The sequence below is a fragment of the Aplysia californica genome, unplaced genomic scaffold (assembly GCF_000002075.1).
Source record: "Aplysia californica isolate F4 #8 unplaced genomic scaffold, AplCal3.0 scaffold00087, whole genome shotgun sequence".
Classification (NCBI taxonomy): Eukaryota; Metazoa; Mollusca; class Gastropoda; order Aplysiida; family Aplysiidae; genus Aplysia; species Aplysia californica.
This window is the reverse complement of record NW_004797357.1, coordinates 344326-349843: the sequence shown is the minus strand read 5'-3', so window position 1 is coordinate 349843 and position 5518 is coordinate 344326.

The window sequence follows — 5518 nt, the reverse complement described above, 5'->3', positions numbered from 1 at the left end:
CTATTGTTCATTGGTGATTATGAACGTCTCTTTACATTTAATTTATGAGGTTTACGTCTATGGGTGAATTTGACTGCGACAATGTTTCAAAATTAGGAAGGGCAGCAGTGATTATTTGATTATATAGACGCTTCGCCTCTGGTCAGACTAATTGCTACTCGTAGGAGGTAATTTCAGGGATCGGACTAACTGCTTATTCGCTGCATATATAATCATGACACTGGCTAGGGATCGAAACAACTGGAACAAATCATAGAGCCTCTAGAAGAAATCACATCACTGGCTATAAGGAAAGGCTATCTCGTTTATTACTATATCAAATGTTACCAAAATGCACACATATAACAAGAATAGTAAGGAGTCTTAAAATGCGTAATCAATTTTGAGTTTTGTTTCCATAGATACGGCGGCCATATTGGATTTTGTTGACACATCTTACATAATTATTAATACCACACTTATTTTTCATGGAAATATTTTTGGGGGGTTTTGCATGCATCTTAGCAAACCATAGATCTAAAAATCTGTGAGATGAATTATTCCTAAACGTCCTAGATCATTTTAATGAATTTTTTCCTGAGGTAGTATTCACGTTTGCAAAATATCCGTAAAAATCCATACTCTAAACACCACCAACGAAAAACTATTCCATATATAAAAAATTCATAATAGAGTTTTCGTATTACATCTTTTCTTCATTCTGTGAAAATTTCATGAAGATTGGAGGGCAAATGGTGGAGTTATTTCTTTTTATATAGAAAAACCTCGTTTCTAGAAAATGGACGATATTGAAAAATGGAAGATTGACTTTATGAGGAAATGGTGGCGACAAACATGCCCGGTATGGGAAGAAAATAGTAAAAATACATATTATTCGTAGCCTATAGATTTAGCCTATGAATTTAGTGAGTGAGTTTATCGTTCCCAAAATCATAATCCAGCGCTCCGAAACGGCAACGCATGCTTCTTTTTCTGTGCAAGAGGAGCTCATTCTCTGACGTCCGCGCATTAGTAATTTCAACGGACTCACAGTTCGTCTCCTAGAGATAATAATTTCATTTCGCAAAGAATCTCATTCTGATGCTCCATTGGTTAACGCTGGAGTATTTTATTATCTGAAAGCATAAAAACATTTGCTTAATACGGGGTGCCCACTACAGCTGGATCGGGCCGATTGCCCGACTCGATCGCCTCAAAAACAGACGTGTTTGTTTTCAGTTTCAGGCGATCGAGTCGGGCGATCGGCCCGATCCAGCCGTAGTGGGCACACCGTATTAGAACATAAGCAAACGCTTAAAGTTACCTTTCTTTTAAAATCATGATTTTTCTTGATTTTACAAAAAAACCGTTCAGCAAACCTTTTATTGATACTCTAATAACAGTTGTGTTTACTTAAGTAAGTGACTTTTAAGCAAAGTTAAAGAAAATAGCTAATGTTTTCGTACGCATACTTTAATTTAACGATTATGTCCCTTTGCAATAATATTGATCCTCCGGCTTATTTCCCATTTTGTTGACGACGCTTGTCTTTTCCTAACTTTGGACATACCGTATGTTTTAGTATTTTTTCGCAAATTTTTGTATTTAAATATTTTTTAAGCTGGAGGCATTAACGTTAATGGCTTCTCGTCTCTCTCTCTCTCTTTCTGTCTATTTATCTATCTCTCTATCCATCTATTTCGCTATCTATCTATCTATCTATCTATTTATCTATCTATCTATCTATCTATCTATCTATTTATCTATCTATCTATCTATCTATCTATCTATCTATCTATCTATCTATCTATCTATCAGAACAAACAACCATTTAATTTCATATTACACTTTACACTCTTCTTATAGCTCCAATCGATGTACAAAGGACAGGTTATCTACTGAGTAAGGGATTAGGAGTCTGATGCTTTGTCGATCGTTCTTGGACACACATCTATATCTCCAAGGAGGTAAGATGCTTGGATATGTCCTGTTACATTCAATAATATAGTATGGCACACATGTACTTGTAAGAATAATTGTTTTCCACGCTCAGGAATAGAATTCACTTTTCTTTTTTTTTTTAGGAAAACTGCCTGCCTTTTATTTTATAGCATGTGCAATCTTTGACAACGTATTTACCTGGGGAGAGGCAAGAACACCAGCAGGAGTGGCTCTCTGATCATTGGTAACTATATCTATATTTTGCTAATACCCTTTCCTCATTTCCAGGATATCTAAGAAAAGAAACATTCAGATTCAACGTCTCCAAGACTGGACTATGTGGGTGAAGAGCTTTACAAAATCCCGTTATAACTCAAGTTCAAGAAAACTCCTGTGGGGATTCAAATCAGAACCATCCACACCACAGTTGTACATGGTAAAAACTGGAATAACGGAACGCCTAGTGGCTCCCTGGCGGCACTATGGCTCTGTACTAAATTTCCAAATGGGGATTAGAAAGAAAAAAAAAGAACCTCTGTTTTTGAGGGGGGGGGGGGTTGTTGTTTTTTTGTCTGTTTGTTTGATGCTGTTTCGCTTTGTTCTGGGGGGGGGGGGGAGGCCTATCGTTTTTTGTTTGTTTGTTTGTTCTTTAAATCTTTTTTTATAAATGTCTCTAACAAGTGTAGATCTATATCGTTTTGAGTATACCAGCCCTCTTGTTGGTAATTGTGAATCCATTACCCAAACATGATAATATTATGGCGTGCCAAATTGTTTTTTATTTTGGTATTTCATTAAATCAGAAATCGACTAATGACTTGTATTTTTCCAAAACTTGGACAGAGACCGTTCTTCCAATACAACAAAATTTTACTTATTGAAAGCTATGATAAAACAAAATTGTACATTACAAAATGGTTAACTACTCTTTTTTCATCCAATGTGACATAGATCTACGTGACTTTTGATCTAGTTTTTCTAGTTTCAGTAAGAGTTTTACGGGACTTGCAACACAATAAGGTCATAGAAGTGCCGAAGAATAGATGTGTTATAAGAGAGTAAAAGTTGTTCCCCGCATCCGATCCGGACATTGGTGATTGCCTTGTTAGTGAGACAACTTCCTGGGCCTTTGGCATATTATGGTAATGTGGCCAGGACTTTTCCACGCCGCCTTTACGTTCCCAAATCAAAGTCAGGTACCCATTACTGCTGGGTGTGCAGGAGGGGGCTAAAAAATACGTGTCTGAACCGAGGCTCGAACTCGGACTTTCCGTTTCGGAGACGAGCGCTCTAACCGCTCCGCCACAGCACCCTCTAATCGAAATATTTATGCAAATTCATTGTCAAAAATTAGATCTCTCTATCGATCTAGTATACATAGTGTCAAAACGTATTCGCTGCTTTCACCTTTTTCTCATCCATCTGTTATTGTTTTGAAATTATATTCCCTCTTCTTTCAATTCAAAATCTAAAACTGTAACGCCTGCCCGCTAGGCTCTATATTATTACATTTACAGGCTCTCATTTCTCAGTGTAGGTCAGTGTTGGTTTCCTGACTTCACACTGTATAGATTGGGTTGGGCAGCGCCCTCCCACCCCAAGTAATCAAAGGGATTGGAGTACTCGTTACTCGCCGGAAGTAATTGAAGGGGTCATACTAATTGCTACTCGTTCGGGGGTAACTTCAGGGATCGGACTAACTGCTAATCGCTGCATATATAATCATGATACTGGCTAGGGGTCGAAACAACTGGAAGAAATCATAGACCCACTAGAAGAAATCACATCACTGGCTATAATGACAGGCTATCTCGTTTATTACTGGATCAAATGTTACCAGAATTCCTACACATAACGAGAATAGTAAGGAGTCTTACAATGAGTAATCAAATTTGAAAAACAAAGTTTCGTTTCCGTGGATACGGCATATTAGGTTTTGTTGACACATCTTACGTTATTAATCATCATCATCATCCAGTGTCAGATCTGCGACAGACATCGGCGATCATGGTTTTTCCATTCATTCCTTTGCTCGGATGCTCTCAAAAAAGCAACCTTTCCCTGATCTTTCCCTGTTACCCAATTTTTAGGTTCCCTAAGTATGTTGTTCTGGGCCTCCCCCTGCCTCGCTTGCCCTTAATTTTGCCAGTGAGAGCTAGATGTTCAAGACCCTTATGTCTATTCAGGTGTCCCAAAAACTACATTTGTCGTTTCCTGATTGTTTTTAACGTTGAGCGTCCCTCGTGGGCTTTATCAAGCACTACCTCATTTGATTTCTTTTCCTTCTATGATACTCTTAGCAGTCTCCTAAGAAACCACATTTCTGTTGCTTTTATTTTATTGTTACTGTCTTTAGTGATTGTCCAGCATTCACAGCCATATAGAAGGGTTGACCAAACATAGTATTTCAGGACTTTCATTTTGGTGTTCATTGAGATGTTTCTATTTTTCAGGATTGGGCTCATTTTGAAAAATTAATACCACATTAATACTTAATTAATACGTAATTAATACCACACTTGTTTTTCATGGAAATAAATTGTTTTGTTTTGTTTTTTAGCATGCATCTTGGCAAACCTTAGATCTAAAAATTGGTGAGATGAATTTTTCCGAAACGTCCTAGATCATTTTTTATGATTTTTTTTTTCCTGAGGTAGTATTCACGTTTGCAAAAAGTCCTTAAAAATCCACACTCCAAACACCACCAACGAAAAACTATTCCATACATCAAAAATTCATCACCAAGTTTTCCTATTACAACTTTTCTTCATTCTGTGAACATTTCATGAAGATTGGATGAAAAATGGTGGAGTTATTTAAAAAAGAATATAGAAAAACCTCGCTTCGAGAAAATGGGCGATAAAGAAAAAAGAAAGATTGACTTTATGAGGAAATGGTGGCGACAAACTTGCCTAGTATGGGAAGAAAATAGTAAAAATACATATTATTTATAGCCTATAAATTAAGTGAGTGGGTTCACAAAATCATAATCAAGCTTTCCGAAAGGGCAACGCATGCTTCTTTTCTCTGTGCAAGAGGAGCTAATTCTCTGACGTCCGCGCTTTGTAATTTCAACGAACTCACTGTCCGTATCCTAGAGATAATATTTTCAATTCGCAACATGAACTCCATCTTTCTGCTTCAGTTGGCCAACGCTGGAATGTTTAAATATCTGAAAGTATAAAAACATTTGCTTTTAGAACATAAGCAAACACTTAAAGTTACCTTTCTTTTAAAATAATGATTTTTCTTGATTTTACAAAACCCGTTCGGTAAACCTTTCATTACATTTCTAATAACATTTGTGTTTACTTAAGTAAGTGACTTTTCGACAAAGTTAAAGAAAATAGCTAATGTTTTTGTACGCATACTTCAATTTAACGATTATGTCCCTTGGCAATAAATATTTTGTTCCTCCGGCTTATTTCCCATTTTGCTGACGACGCTCGTCTTATCGAAACTTTTGGACATACCGTACGTTTTAGGATTCTTTCCTCAAATTCATGTATTCAAATATGTTTTTTAAGCTGCAGGCTCTTTAATACCATTAATGTCAGTCTCTTCCTGTCTCTCTATTTCTATCTATTTATCTATCTCT